The sequence below is a fragment of the Toxorhynchites rutilus genome, chromosome 2 (genome assembly GCF_029784135.1).
Source record: "Toxorhynchites rutilus septentrionalis strain SRP chromosome 2, ASM2978413v1, whole genome shotgun sequence".
In the NCBI taxonomy this organism is placed as follows: Eukaryota; Metazoa; Arthropoda; class Insecta; order Diptera; family Culicidae; genus Toxorhynchites; species Toxorhynchites rutilus.
This window is the reverse complement of record NC_073745.1, coordinates 234,428,066-234,444,331: the sequence shown is the minus strand read 5'-3', so window position 1 is coordinate 234,444,331 and position 16,266 is coordinate 234,428,066. Positions and strand designations below refer to the sequence as shown.

The following is a 16,266-nucleotide window of genomic DNA, read 5'->3' as shown; positions in this document are numbered from 1 at the left end:
GTCAATTTTACTCATTTAACTAACTGCAATGTTAAAAACATTGATAGTTATTCAGTTAAAAAAAAAACTAATGATAGGATTTTCAAAAAAATTGGCTTAGGGGTCTGAAGACTAAATTCAGAAAAAGGGGTCGCTTGCCCAAAATAGTTTGAGAATCCCTGGTGTAAACGGATGTAAACGATTAGCATGATAAAATACACCTCAGATCGATCGAACGAAAATTTGTCAAGGAATAGGAAAGATGAGGAAAGGATAATATTTATGCATTGTGAATTTATTTTACATAAAATAGGTAAAACACATAATATAGGTAGCACAAATAAAAAAAACTGGATAAAACTGACCAATATTATAAAACAGTGGAAAATTTTAGGCTTTAACTGTTTGACTGGATCGAGGGAAAAAAACTGGAAGAATACAGTTCAAACTGGAACATTGGCAACGCTGCTCACAGCAGTGTGTGACTTTGACTTGTTTCTCTCCTGCACCCCGTGTTCGGGAACTGGTTTGGTTTGGTAGTGGGCGAGGGTGGTTTTCTCGTGGAAGGAAAATCCCTTTATTTACACAAGAGCAGCTACAACTCTCTTGCTCTCTATGTATATATCATTTCCAACCATCGTCGCCATCGTTGCCGTTGCCGTGGTCTTGCTCGTTGGTCTTGGTCTTGGTGGTTGTAGGGATAGATTTCTTCCATGCAGTTTTAGGATATATGGGTACGGCACAGTTCTGCTCCCGTTGTTGTCGATGTCGTCGCTGGCGTCGAGAGCGCAGGAGAAGTGCTAAGGATTCCGTCGTTGAAGGAGGAAATACCCTCTCTGAGCTGGGTTGGTTAGGAAATTTGCTGCAAGTTAGGAAAAATGACCAAAAAAAAACGTCAAACGTAGCGGCAGCATTCGCGAGTAGTATAGCGTAGAAGAATGATGCTTTCGATAGCATCAAGACGCGCAAAAACGTCGCGACGTTCATTCGTTCATCGTTCGCCCGTTTAGACAGACGTTTTTTTCGCTAATGGGGGGATGGATCCTTGCAGCAACCGCAGCGGCAGCCGCAGCTATCGACGGGATCGGTTGAGTGCTGGAACGAAGTGGAAAATAGCGGTGATTAATATCTGAGCAAAAACAGAGCAGTTAATGACGACAAACTTTTGGTGGAGTAGTGGTAGTCAGCTGTTTTTCCTCTCTCCCTGCGCCTGAGGGGATGGCGACACTAATTACATCCTTCTGTCGGCATGCCGAGGATGCGATACCGTAGATGCGATACGGAAGACGAAGACGATGCTGGTGATTCCGGTGATGATCGCTGATGATGCTTTCGCGGTAGTGTGTGTTAATTTCGCTCATTTCGCTCATTACTCTCATTAAGAGTGAGAGTCGCGGGGCTTAGTGTTGGTGCCGTGTTTTTGTTTGCGGCTGATGAGTGAAATAAAAGTATATAATGAAGTGGGAAATGAAAGTGAGAGTGGGAAAAACAAGAATGAAATAAAAAAAAAACAAGTGAAGTTCGCCTTCCTAATTCCACACAGCTGATGAGTGCAGAATACGAGCGAGCGAGATGGTGCAATCGGTCGGGAAATGAAGGTAGGTCATGGCATCAATTAATTATGGGGCCGGTAAATTTAGGCCACGTGATCCGTGCCATATAACGGACCTGTTTGGGTGCGAAGGTGAAAATCGGCGGGCGAACTATAAACGACGGGATCACCTACAGAGGCTAATCAATAATGACACAGAAAGTATGGCAAGTGTCGCGTAATTGATTTTGCAAACGACTGTGTTAAAACTGCCTGCGGGTTGAATAAAAAGTAGTCTTTTGGAGGTTTAGCAGCTAATCGAAACCCCGACGGTGGAGACTGGCTCCACCAGCCACAGTGGTTAACGCAGACATTAAGTTGGACTTCTGGAGCCACTCGTGTTGTAAAAAGAGACACGGGCCCGAGAAATGATAGCTTAGGCCGGCTAATGACATACATTAGTGAACATAAAAAATAATCACACCTTGTCTGCTGGACCAAACGTAGGTTTACGTGATGATTGCTGATTTCCAGGCTAACAGCACATAATTGGAATGTTGCTCGATTAATTGGCATTCAGCTCAACAGATTCTGTTATTAATCGCTGTGTGATAACGCCATCATCTTTTATAGTTCCTTTATCTTTAGGAAACTCTTATCTGAGTGTTCCATAGTGTAGCGACAATTAAATTAAAACGTACATTATCTCAAAATTATGAAAATAAACAAATGAGCTGACGACTTTTTTTCTTGTTTTGAAAGATGTACTCTCGGACAGTTTCAAAAATTTAAATGGTTGTGCGTAGGAAAGATCGTTGTTGGCGTTCGAAAAACAAATATTTTCAAGGCCAAAAGTATTTTGCACATGCTGTTTTTTTGATACATTATCAGTAAAGTGAACATAATCATATATTTTTCATAGTACATTCAAATTTTGCATATAATTTCGCATAATCCAGTGAGAGACATCAATGACAATGGAACTAATTTGAATATAATTATTACAATATTGGACGAAGATTGTGTGGCCTATGAGTTGGGCTCAGACATCCGTTTTTCAAAATGTAGTATTTTTGGAGACTCGTTTTGTATGCATGCCTTCATATTGTCATTCCATAATTGTATTTTGAATGAGTGCATGCCAAATAAAAATTGATTAATGTTCTCTAGAGGATGAGAGTGTGTCCTGTTTAGTTTTCACAGAGCGAAAAAAAATCATTTGATGTAGCTTGTTTGTAAATTCCTAAAGTGGTTTGAGGCTAAATAAGCTCTATGAAATTTAAAGTTTAACAGTATCTTAAAGAAATCATAACACAAGAAAAAGAAATCATAACACAAATATTATGACCACTTAAAGCTGTCTTTCAGCATTTGTTAAAATTCTACAAAAAAAAATCTGAGCGAAAAAAATTTGAGCGAATTTCTGGAAAATTGAATTCTTTGATATAATATATATATAACAAATATATTGATATATTTGTTCTTTGATATAATATTTAGAAGAGCTTATTCAGAAAGTCACAGAAGTTAATCAGAACGAAGTCGACATTGAAAGTTAGCATTTATCGGGAGCGTGTTCCGTGTTCTGGAAATTGATCATATATATATATATATATATATATATATATATATATATATATATATATATATATATATATATATATATATATATATATATATATATATATATATATATATATATATATATATATATATATATATATATATATGCCAGAATAGAACTAATAATAATATGTCAAATATAAAATTCGTGTTTCGCGAATGTTTTGTTTTTCAATTCGTAGAATTTATGTTATTTCATCTATATTTGAGGCCAAGAACATATAGTTGGTGAGAACAGATTTTTTTAGTTGTTTAGTTTTATTTAAGTTACGGCCTAATGTCAATTTTCGTTTTATTTTTAATTTGTTCTGTTTCTGCACCATCTGGCCGCTTCCATTGATCTGTTTCCTCCATCAAAACGTTAGAGTCTATTGGATTGAGTTTATCATTCAGTTGGTTCGAGTCTTGACAGAGGTTGTTGTAAATGTTGAATTAAATTTATTGATTCTTTTGAACTTTCTAGGAAAAACATTAAACTATACAAAAATGGTTTTTTTCTGTGTTTTGTTTTGCAGTCGAGCTCTAGCTTTTTTTCTGTGTTTTGGAAAGCTGAGTCTTTTTCACATGTAAAACTTAACAACAAAAAATAGTGGAGCATACTGAAACATCGACAATTTTTAGTGATTTTTGAAAGGCTTTATGACGAATGAGCATATTGACAAAATCTACATTATTTCATATTTACGATTCTTTAGTACCGGATCTCTTGGCAGCATGTTTTCGTGTGTATGTGTAATGCACAAACAATAAAAAAAATGTTATTCCATAGGAATTTTTGAGGACTTTTCTCATATATTTTTACAAGTACTAGTGTTCCTATTTTAACCCTAGATGTTCCCATACCATAATTATAGCTTTTGAGTAAACTCAACACTCATAACTCCCGCATTTTTACTATTTTTTATAGTAGTAGAACAATTGGAAATGTAATTCGCTCCGGTTCTTTGGTCATTCTATTAGCTGCAAATATTAGATTGGGGATAAAGTAATCCATTATCATTATTTTCTCGGTAGTTTAGTGAACAATATCTAACGCAATATTTATCATACGATTTCAAGTTTAGGCTCGTTGTGAAGGTGACATTTTACACTAAAAAAATATTTCGCTGTTTTTTGTTTGTTCCATTCAGTTGTGAGTAACAGGGTGTTAACAATGGAAGTCAACAAAGGGAAAATTTAGTACATTTTACACTTTTTCTTTTAGAAAGGCGAAAATGCGAGCCAGATCATTGAAATTGTGAATTGAGTTTATGGTAACGATATTGTAACATTGAAATACATGAAGATTATTTTTTATTTTTAAATTTTAAAAATTAATTTTTTGCCCTCCACTTACCCCATCTCGAAGATACTCTTATTTGAGGATCCTAGGATCCTTATTTGAGGGCTCCAGTTATTTAAAAAAAAGGACACAAACAAACACTTAAAAACGGGGTGAGTGGACATAAACATGAAGAACAAAAATGTATGGAACCAGTGAAAAATAATATTTTGTTAATGATCCATAAAATAAAAGAACATATAAAAACATATAATAGAAAAAAAAACAAAAAACATAGAACGTTAAGTTCACAAAATAGGGTACTGGCAAGCATACAAGCGCAATACACTAAATTAAAATCTCTACTGTCAGCAAATGGACCGTTTGAAGCTGACAAAAACGTCCAGAAATGATGCCATTTAGTGTGCTGGAGATTGAAATTCGCAAATAATGAGCGTGCAGACATCTCTTTCTGTTTTCTTTTCTCATTTCATTTGGGATTGTGCAAAAAAAAAATCCATACGACGTCAATAGGGGGATCGATCCTAATGATGCTTCAGCAGTTGTTCAGCAAATACGTGATAATATTGCACCTGATTATGAAATGAAGTTCGGAAGTGTTTTCTAAGAGTAAAAAAGGAGCGCATGAAGGAGAACAATATCTATCTCGGTGGCAAAGTATGCGGAAAGCTTATTTATCTTTTGTTGCGCTCGCTCGTATTAATCTTATATTGATGTACCATGTATATTATACAAATGCTTACCAGTATTTGTGAGTCATGACATTTTCTGTTATGTTATGTCTCATTTAATGTCATAAATCGGGATGACAAAATATGAGCTTAAAATCAATTTTGGGTGTAGAGTGTTTCGCCGATAAGGACCAAGACTTCTATGAGAGAGACATTATCAAGTAGAATGGTATCAAATTTTTCAACAAAATGGTGCATATTTTACCCAAATCGGACAATCCGAAACGTATAAAAAAAAGTTTTGAATTTCACGCAAAAATAATGGATTTCTTTGTCCCAAATCTAACACAATTGCTTGACATTTACTTTAAATTAAAAGCTGTGCTTCCTATCCTAAATCTACAGCTTATATTATCGTCAACATTATTTTGGTTGTTTGCATTTACTTTTACTTGAACCAGCAATAGCAATTATTCAATAATATGCATTTTCTGTTTTAACTAACTTTGTATTCTAGAGCAGGGATTCTCAAAGTGGGTCGAAATCAATTTCCCAGGGATCGACAAGATATTGTATAAGCTGTGTTATGTGAAGCAACTCGTAATAAGAATGACTAATATTTTAGCGGAAAGTAGTATTGCTGAAATTTGCATTATTAATTATTAATAACATTTGATGTATTCTGAATTTTCGTCTATTTATCGATGAGAAAATGATATCAAGTTTACTCACATGACCAATCACAAAGTTTCATTCAATTTCATTCTGGAAAGAGGGTCTATTGGCCAAAATAGTTTGAGAGTCTCTGTTGTAGAGGAATAACTCAATTTCAATAATAAAAAACCCTCTTCCCGTTTAGTAGATTCTGGTCCATACAGAATTGATAGGATTATTTGGAAATTTGGTTATACAAATTGAATTATTATTTTGATGAAAAAATATCTCAATTCTTTTTATATATAAAGTGTCAAAAATAAGATTTTTGTAGTTTTTTTTTACGAAAATTAGCTGCTCCTTTGCAAATTCTACATCAAGTTCTTATGTCAATAAGTAAATTTTCAATCTATTTTGTAATATTTCAATCTATTTTGTGTCCATTTTGTGTTGATACGTTCTGCTGCTTTTCTTTCCCGATCAATAAAAGTTTCGAGTAAATTAGAGGAGCATTTTCAATGTAAATTGAGCTGGGAATAGAGAGTGCAGGCATATTCATGAAAGGAACGGTTACTTTTTTTTCGTTCTATGTGATATGATTCGATTCCTATTTCTTGAATTATTGGAAGCCTTATGCTACAAGGTTACTTTCAATTCAATAAAAGATATATCTGTAGTATAAGGTACTACTAGGATGTTTTATGAAGCAAATGAAAGCCGAATTATTGGGCTAATTGTTGAGTTATTGTTTTGGTAACAAAAATTTGTCACAGTTCACAAAAGTTTTGAAAAAAACGTCGATCTTTGTTTTTCCCCGATACTTTTGTGCATCATACATACATACACACCCCAATTCAAAAATATATTGGTAAGAGACTCCCAAATAAGAAATATTGAACTTACAGGTTTACAAAGGTGTTGAAAATTCAATGAAAATAATCTACTTCTGTATTGTATTTAGATGAGCGGTATGAATTTTTTAATTTTTTCTCAGAAAACCAAAACCAAATTTTAGAGTGTGAATAATTGTTGGTTGGACCCTTAGAAGGAAAAGAGAGATCCCAGAGAAAAATGAGAAGCACGCAGGAACATAACTCACGCAAAAATCATAATATAGCTTTCTATAATACAAGAAAGTTTATATTTAGTAGACTTTTTTAATCTTGTGACGTGACAACGTATATGGGTTATAATATATTGGAATTGGCGTTCACCTATTGTTGAATAATCATAGAACTTCATCCATTTTTCATTTGTATGTTTTGAAACGGAAAAAAGTCTTTCATCGGCAATAAGTGAATTCAACTATAAAATGTTTTTAAATTCATGATTCTTGTAGGAAACTTTTTCAAAATTTGTACTGACGTCGTTTACTTTTTAGGAATCGTGTGACTCGCACATGAAAACGTGTTTTTAGTGAGTCAAAAAATGGTCACGTCACGCTGGAATGGAATCATTATCACAGTGTTCGTTCAAGATTTTATCATCACTTCCAGAATAGGTCTTATCATAAAATACATATTTGAGACGTAGGAATCAATTTTCATTCATAACTTTCATTCTCAAAACGTGTTTTAAATTTACGAAGCTCAATGACATCAACACGAATTGACATGAGAGTGGAAGCCGAATCATTAATTATTTGATTCGGTATAGTCCTAGGAATAATGTGAACTGAAATATATTCAACGTTGAGAAATAATTTAACCAATGGTCCAGAGCTGAACAAAACGGATTCAGTGTGAGACGAGGGTACCAGCCCTTCTTTGTTTGTTAATTTTACCAACTTGAAAAAGAACTATCAATACGAAAAATATGCGACATCAATAATCATATTTTCTGCACTATGAGAACAAAAATTATTTCGTCATTTTCTCAGTTTCGACATTTTTCTAGTTGGCGTTATTAATATATGTTGTTGAAACCATTTTCGAACAATTCATGGTGCAATTTTGATAGGATTAATACTAGAAAAATACTAAAAAAATAAATCGTAATAAGACTTGTGATATTTATTGTGAGAAAATCTACATTATTTTATTTCATTATAATCAATTGTAACAACTTCTCCAACAACTCCAACGACAACTGTCATAAGTTATTTTTACATCGCAGTTACCGATATCCGTTATTAAACAGTTTTCTGAGTCTTCGAATGCCAATCAAAAAAGTTCTTTCGGCATTCTCCAGAGACAATCTTCAAATACTCGTGCAGGTAGCAACGAAATTGAGTAAACTGGGGCAATCGATCACGAATTTCATGAAAAAAAATAAATATTTTAGAAATGTTTTGTTCAATCTATCCTCGAAAATTTTCAAAGCCAATACTAGTGCCAGGGTCACAATACGTTCTGAAAAGGAGTTTGGAAAATTTTTAGCGGAAATTTTCAAGACATACCTTTGGAGTGGAGCTGATTAATCTATTTTTTTTTCATTTTTCACCTTGAAAAATCTCGTTGTAACCTTCTGTTGAACAGAAGAGTTTACGAGTAATCAGGTTTGGCTATCCCCAGCTTTATTTCAATTTGGACCCTTCTAAATGAAGTTCATTATTATTTTTCTCACTTGTTTCAATAATAATTAGGAGACGATCTGGCGAAGTGGTAACATCCATGCCTCTCACGCTAAAGGTCACGAGTTCAATTCTCACTCCCGACATTCTTCCAAAAATGGAAGTAAAAGTGACGAACCAGCCAAATGAGTTGAAAATCACTATAATACTGATAAAAAAAATAATAATAATAATTATAGCTATCTGATTGCTATTTTAAATCATAAGGAATCAGCTGAGTGAAAATTAATATGTTTAGCGTCTATTAGTATAGTTTTGATGTGTTGAAAATATGTTCCTTACAATGCTTAAAAATGAAAACGAAAATGCAATTCAGAAAAGGTTTAAATTTTTATGCAATTTATAAGTGATTCGATGAGAACCTCTGAACTTACAATGATTATTGATCGTATCATATAAAAAGTTTTAAAATTTAATTGAATAACAGCTTCAAAAGTTTTAGTTTGTTTTCATTAGTACGTTTGATCAATTTGCCCCGGATGACGGTACTAAAATTAAAAAAAGCAGATAGGCACTATAATTTAGTGATGAAACCGACCCAATAGGAAGTTATGTTTATCAATACGGTGGTGGTCGGTTTACAATTAAATATATTTAAACCATCATTCAAGAACTCCAGAAATGCCAGGAATTCCAGGAACGAACATGTTCTTTATGTGGTGTGTGTGAATTTGAGTGTTTATTACGGAGTTTTTTTTTGGGAAATAATCGAAAAATCATACACAACCATATCTGCGGGGCCGGCAGAAATAAAACAAAAATCGACGAGAATGAAAAAATTCGACCAACAAAGCTGAAATCATCTCGTCTTTTCTCTACTCCTTATGATTTTCCAATTCCATTTCCATTCTAATATCTTATTATCCTAATATCTCAGGAATAACATATAAATTCGAAATTCTGTCTTTTTCTCCTTTAGTGAATGTATTTGTTGTATTGAATTGTTGTTGTTGAATGTATTATTTAATTTTCTATTTCAGTGAATGTATTTGCTTTTATTATAAATTTGCAAAATAAAGATTGCTGGAAGTCAATTTCCTGATTTTTGTCCGCCATGCATATCGCATAGTGCCATGGCATCAACATAAGTGAAGGTATACAACAAACACCCCGCAGTGGCGTAAAGGGATAGCAAAATATCCTCAATATGCTCCTGTTCTTCGAAGACATATTTGTAAAAACTGAAAAACTCGGTTTAGTTTTATTTCTTACGATAAAATGAATATTATTAAATTTTCTGCCCAAATTAACATGATTTCTTGCAATTTTCAGTTTTTGTTTTTGTTAGAATTTACTATTGTTCCTCAAAGACGGCTCCTTTTACAAAACTAAAAATAGTTGAATGCTTGTTGTACAGTCAAACCTATTTTGGGCCAATTTTTTTCTGTGCTCTTTTGTTTTGTGCGGTATGTGAAAATGAAAATGAAATATGCAGATTTATCGATCATTTAATCTATTTCGATCCTAGATATGTATTTCGTTGCACAACATGGATATTGTGTGAATCTTTTACTAGTTTAATGCTTTTGTAGTTATGTAAATAGAAGATTACTGAAGGTAGCAAAGAGTTTTTTTTTATCTGCCAAAGGAGAGAGCCTCTTCATCAACTGAAACAAAAATATTAAAAAAGAATATAACGTGTGTTCTTACTTCAAAATCTAATATCTAAAATCTCAATCTAAAACAACAAACGAAAATGTAGCATCAGTACGAAAAGCTAAACTCTGACCGGGGAAGAATCTACGCAGACATAAGATATTACTACAATATTTTTGAATTATATTCCATCAACGAATGGGCAAAAATGGTTCTGTTTCGATTTAAATGATGAAAACGGCATTGCTGATACAAGACATGCGACATTGTTCTTACATAAAAATGAACATTTTAAAGTGAGAGAAATCTAATGTGATAATAATATGCAGCACAATGAATACAGCGCAATTACAGATAACGACGGAATGTATACAATAAAATTTTGGAAGGTAATCAGAGTTTTGAGAATTTGAAACGTGTCGAGTGGTCGATAAGATGATGATTATTGAATGCCAAAAATGCTGCGGAGAAGCTATTTTAAGACTGTACATTCAAAGAAATCCTTCGTTCAAATTGGACCGATATTCGAATGATGAATTAGGGTGCCAATGAAAATGGTCATCTCTAATTTCGAAAAGTTACCTCCTAAAAAATGTTCACCACCTCAAAAAAACACCCTATACCAAATATGTGGCATAGCAATATGTGGTGCAAAGCGGTCAAAGTTTTTTCGATGCCAAATGTCTTAAAATTGCATGAAACGTCGAGATCTAGTGTCATCTCGAGAAAAAAAAAATTGTCAAAAATCGACACTCTGGGACTTTTTTTTTCGGAATACGAAACAAAACGGATGGTTTGGGTACCAATAAAAATGTTTCATTCGTAACTTGCTTTTTCATTCGGAACTTGCTGCGAAATGTTGATTTGCACGATAACATGCCAAATGTCCTAAAACTGCATTACTCGTCGAGATTTACTGTTATCTCGAAAAAACAAAAATTGTCCAAAAAAATTTTTTTTTTCATTTGGTCGTTTTTCCGTCTGAAAAGTCGATTTTTAACAAAACATTTTTTTTTAGATAACTATAAATCTCGATGTGTCATGTAATTTTAATACATTTGGCAACAAAACAATTTTTTGATAACCCCGATTTCCGGTGATTTTTCGATTTTCAAAAAAACTCAAACTTTGACCGCTTTGCGCCACTCTCCCGATCTCCCGACCGATTGAGCTGATATTTGGCATAGGGAATTTTTTCGAGCTACTAAACATTTTGTATGGGGTAACTTTTTGAATTTTAGGGTCGATTTTTTCCCATACATTCATTGGCACCCTAATATACATACAAAGCATACGAAAAAGAACAGTTAGCTTTCTCAGTTCAGCCATCCAAAAACGAGAATATCAAAGATCACAAAACTCAATCTAAATGTGGCAGATTTACGCATGCACTTTGATGAAAACATACATTAAATGTCAATCGTGACTGGAACATATGCAATAGAATCAACCAACCTAAAAGAATTCAATGCGGCTGGATACGCAATTGTAAAGTTCTTGTCGAAGCTATGCATGCAGAAGGTGTATGAAGATTCTATGAAGATTTCGAACGTTTCGAATTTCTAAGAAATGGTTGGATGATAAACAAATTTACCAGATAAACTATATCAGAAGATCGTACATGTCTTGCGTTTGTAGACCATTTTAGGGCGTAAATTGGTTCCTTTTTTATTGGTTCGATAGATGAAGTGTCTTCCCGGGTTGAGATTTCTCTCGGTTACGGAAAATACCCTCAGATTTGATGCGTCTTTTCTTTAAAATTGAGAATCTATATTAATTAAACTGACCAGACGTCCCGCGTTACACAAAATGTTCCGCGTAGGTTAATTTCAATATAACAATTCGATTGTGTTGATTTTCTTCAATGGATGAACCTCGAAAAAAACTTTTATTTGGCAAACTGTTCCACACTCCTTTCGAAGATGAATTGGGCCGGTGGTTTCACTCGATTATCCCTAAGGTTAGCCTCAAACCATGGTTCAAAAGTCTGGACTTAAGTCGGGACTTTATTCGCACCTTCTCTCGACTCATGTCCAATCACTGTTCGTTAGACGCGCTACTCTTTCGTTTTAATCTTGCCGATGGCAATATCTGTGCTTGTGGCCAAGGTTACCACGACATCGAACACGTTGTTTGGTCGTGCGAGGAGTATCTTGTTGCCAGATCGAATTTAGAAAACTCTCTTCGGGCTAGAGGAAGGCAGCCCAATGTGCCGGTGAGAGATGTGTTAGCTGGTTTAGACCTTGATTACATGTCCCAAATATATGTCTTCCTAAAAGCTATCAATCTTCGTGTGTGATTGTCCTTATATCCTTATATTCTCCTTTTCCTTTCCCTTCGCGAGAAATCAAATCCCTTCTTACTAACAATAGAATAAGGTGAAATGTAAATACATGTTAGATATAAGATAGGCATAAGAATTGAGTATGATGAATGTGAGTGCGAATGTGAGTGTGAACATTGTCAACATATCCTTATATCCCATCATTTTCCTGAAACAAAATGTCACCCTTCTAAACTCGAGCAAGCCGCGAGTAATCGGTTCTCTACTTCATTAACATTAGAATTAATAAAAAATGTTTATATATACTTGTAACTATACAAATAGGAGTTTGGCTCCTTTAAACTTATGTAACTGAGCCTGTAAAAATAAACGATTTAATAAAAAAAAAAAAACTGTTCCAGAACGCTTCCAATGCATTTAACAAGATTAACACGTTGATTGACAGTGCTGCTGCTGCTGCGAATCAACAGTATTGAATCATTTTTGTTGTAGGCTTAATAGGCGTAAGATTGTTCCGTTAAATTATCTTTTTGAGTTTTCTTCCATCGCCATTCGGAATTAGTTCATTTTTGAATGCATACATTAACACTAAAATCGATATGAAAAATGGATTGGAATTTTCAAGCATTCCATTTGGTAATTTCAAGAAAATGGTAGAATTTGAATCGTACTTACCAGACTTAAATGCTCTGACTGAGCGAGTTTTATCAGGCATAAACAAAAACTAGACCATTGAAAAATCAAAACTAAGTGCCGATATTTTGGAAGAGTTAATACAGATCCGGTTTAGTTACAAGGACACAAGTTAAGAGTTTCAAGAACAAATGAGACTCGCTAAACTATGGTTTATGTTCACATAACGTTAAAAACGTTTTTTGGTGTCCCGCGTTAGCCCTCTGACCATCTGGTCATTTTAATATTAATGGTACAATCAGTTTATTTTTTGTTTCTAACTTGCTTACTGCTCTAGATTTATAACTTAAAGGATATTAATTTTAAAAAATGAAAAAAAAAACAATCAGTCCTGTGAAACATGTGTATGGGAATCAAGCTAGACCATCGTGATAAACAATTAATTTAAATTTGAATAATTCAACTTTTTTCATACAAATTTGGGCCGGTCTAAGGGTTCTAAATATGTTCAAAATATGTAATTCAGTGGAACAAAAGTCCGTTCTACATTTTACACATCATACATTTTCAACATTGAATAAATTGATAGCAACAAGTTTAGGGTTGCAACCAAATCAGTCAGTACTGTATCGAAACCAATCATAAAAACGTACATTCAAACACATCTGCAGAAATTAACTTCTTAAGCCACCTGTAGTTGTGCTCCCGTGGCCGAGTGGTTAGCGTCATAACTAACATGCCGGGTTTTCGGGTTCGATTCCCGTTCTGGTCGGGGGAATTTTTCGTCAAAGAAATTTCCTCCGACTTGCACTGTGATCACGCGTATTCTAGAGCTTGCCACTCAGAATGCATTCAAGGCGTGTTATTTGGCATAGAAATCTCAACTAAGTACTAATAAAAATGACGCAAGTAATACTACGTTGAGACGGCGAAGTTCCTCTAGGAACGTTAGTGCCATTGAAGAAGAAGAAGAAGCCACCTGTAGTTCTGAATGAGGTCTGGTTAAAAACGACGAAGTGGATGAAACAACGTAGAAAATACAAAACTGTAATTTTCTACTCGGTATACGATACTTACTTTGACCTGATGGTTATGATGGTTATGAATGGTGTGTATGCTCAGTTGGTTGATGTCACTGGAAGAATCATTTTGAATGTTAAATTTCCAATAACAACACTACATACATCCACGAATCGCGTGAAATAACTGATCACAAATAACTTTCATCCTTATGCACTAATTAAAATTCATATTAGTATTAAAAAAAAAAAAAATAACCACTATTATTCGTGACCCCGACGTGATTTGAACACGCAACCTTCTGATCTGGAGTCAGACGCGCTACCGTTGCGCCACGGAGTCTTATGAAAGTGATTAAAAAATACACTATCTAGAGCCTTGTTCTACTTTTCTGCTAAGCACAGCCTAAACCTGAAGAAGCCTGAACATTTCCGTGACAACGATTCCACTTCGCGCGGAGCACAATTTTACGGTCATCATTCAACACATGCTGCAATTAAACTGTTCCCAAATGCAACAACCTTCCAACCCTTTACCAACGACACAGCCAACTCGCGTCTAATCACCGGCAGCTTACCTTGAACACTACCAGCGGGTCCGCCTCGTTAGACGAGGAGGATGACGGGGAAAAAATCGTGTCTAATCTGCATCAGATGTTCAACGCATCCCGCCACAATCGTCGGAACAATCGGGAAACACCGGCAGGAAGCGAAACTCACATTAAAATAATAATAAATTTAATTTACATAAACTGCTGCCATCCCCGACCCCTTTTTTGCTTCGTGTTCCTTCTTCGTACATGTTCATTCTATTTCACCTTCCCAATACCTCTAGCCTACCTGCCGATGCCATGCAGCAACAAACAAAACAAGTCGAGAGCCCATCTGTGTCAGTCCCCTGATTTGGTTGCGCAAACCGTTCTGGCAATCGAGAGTGTTTTTCAACAAACAGCGACAGGATAGAAAGGGAAGAATTCCGGAGAATTTATCCTTTTCACTATCTTCTGCTCTCCGGAAAGGTCTTTTTGCTTACAAGGTGTGCAAAGAAAGCTAACTGAAAAGAATCCACCAAAGCTAACAATGGGAAACGTGTGATGGAATTGACTGAGGTATGGTATTTTTCTCAGATCTTTGAACATTAGCTAATATTTAGATCCGTCATTCTGACCGGCGTTGATTGGCAATTTTTGTACATGTGTTAGACGAACTTTTTTTGTATGTTGTGTAAGCGAAAAAGTAATCTTTTTTTTTGTATTCGAAAATATATTTGAATGATTAAACGGAATTTTTTCTGTAATTCGAAAGATAATATTTATGGCATTTTTGAATCAACAATTATTACCAGAATGATTAATCTTCAAATTTTAGCTCATAGTTTTTGGTAAACAAAAATTGTCAAAAGTTATATTGATTAGGAAATGAGTCAAATTTCTGAAGGAACAGTTGATGCGTTTTTAACTATAGAAAAGGCTATTACGCAGCAGAAACATACAGAAAATGTTGTAAAGTTGAATTTTGTGGATTTATAGGAGAAAGAAAAAAGTGTTAAAATAAACACTTTTCATCAGCAATTTTTTTGAATAAATAACATCTAGGTCAACCAGGTCGTTTATACCGTTCACGATTCCAACTTGAACATCCCTTCACTGTTGTCAGACATATGTAGAAGCCACGTGTGACTCGGATCCTGTTCTTCTCCGCGAGCACGCACAATGATGATCTCCTGTTTCTACCTTCAATTCAAATCCAGTGGCAAAAGGTACCGAAGAAAACCGATGAGCTCGCAAACCAGCAAAAGGGGTTAAAATAATAATAAATTACACATGCATAAATTATGTTTGCTCTATTCATTGATGCGTTATTATTTCAGCCAAAAAAAAAAACGAAACGAGCGCTTCTTCGCTTCTTCACATGAGGTACTACTTCCCGTCGAGTGGGGCGATGTTTAGGACTAGATAGGAACGACCGTTGCATGTTTAGCCCTCGCGAGACGCAAGGCACAGGCGAGAACAAGAGAGCGTGACGACCTTTTGGCAGCAATCGATGAGGGATTCGCTCAAATCTTTGGTGGGCTGCCTCGGTGCGATTTGGCTGGGATTAGAATATGATTGATAATGAGATGACTTAGATCGAATGATCAGTGGCAAAAAGAAACCAATACGTTCGGTATGTTCGGGTTTTAAAGCAAAAATTTCCCCTCTGCATGTTCAGAATTGTGGTAGAAAGCAACTAAATGCACATTTTTTCTATCTCATCCGGTCCTCAAAAACAAATGCTTACAGGGTGAACATCTTCTCTTACTTGAATTGAATTGAATTGAATAGAAGAAAAATCATTTATTTTTATTTTACCATACTAAATGTTTTGTTCAATAGTTTGTTTCGTGATATGAATGCTTTTGAGTTATTTTGCGTATGAATTT

General features: G+C 34.7%; 1 long non-coding RNA gene and 1 other non-coding gene across 2 annotated transcripts; both read right to left on the bottom strand.

Annotated features, from left to right (window-relative positions):
* Positions 1-315: 315 nt before the first annotated feature.
* Positions 316-14,181, bottom strand: LOC129769194 (uncharacterized). Its single transcript, XR_008741834.1, has 3 exons — positions 13,903-14,181; positions 1,143-1,409; positions 316-1,074 (listed from the first exon to the last, which is right to left on the bottom strand). It is a non-coding gene; the product is annotated as an uncharacterized LOC129769194 (long non-coding RNA).
* Positions 14,116-14,187, bottom strand: Trnaw-cca (transfer RNA tryptophan (anticodon CCA)). The gene has a single exon. It is a non-coding gene; the product is annotated as a tRNA-Trp (tRNA).
* Positions 14,188-16,266: the final 2,079 nt, after the last annotated feature.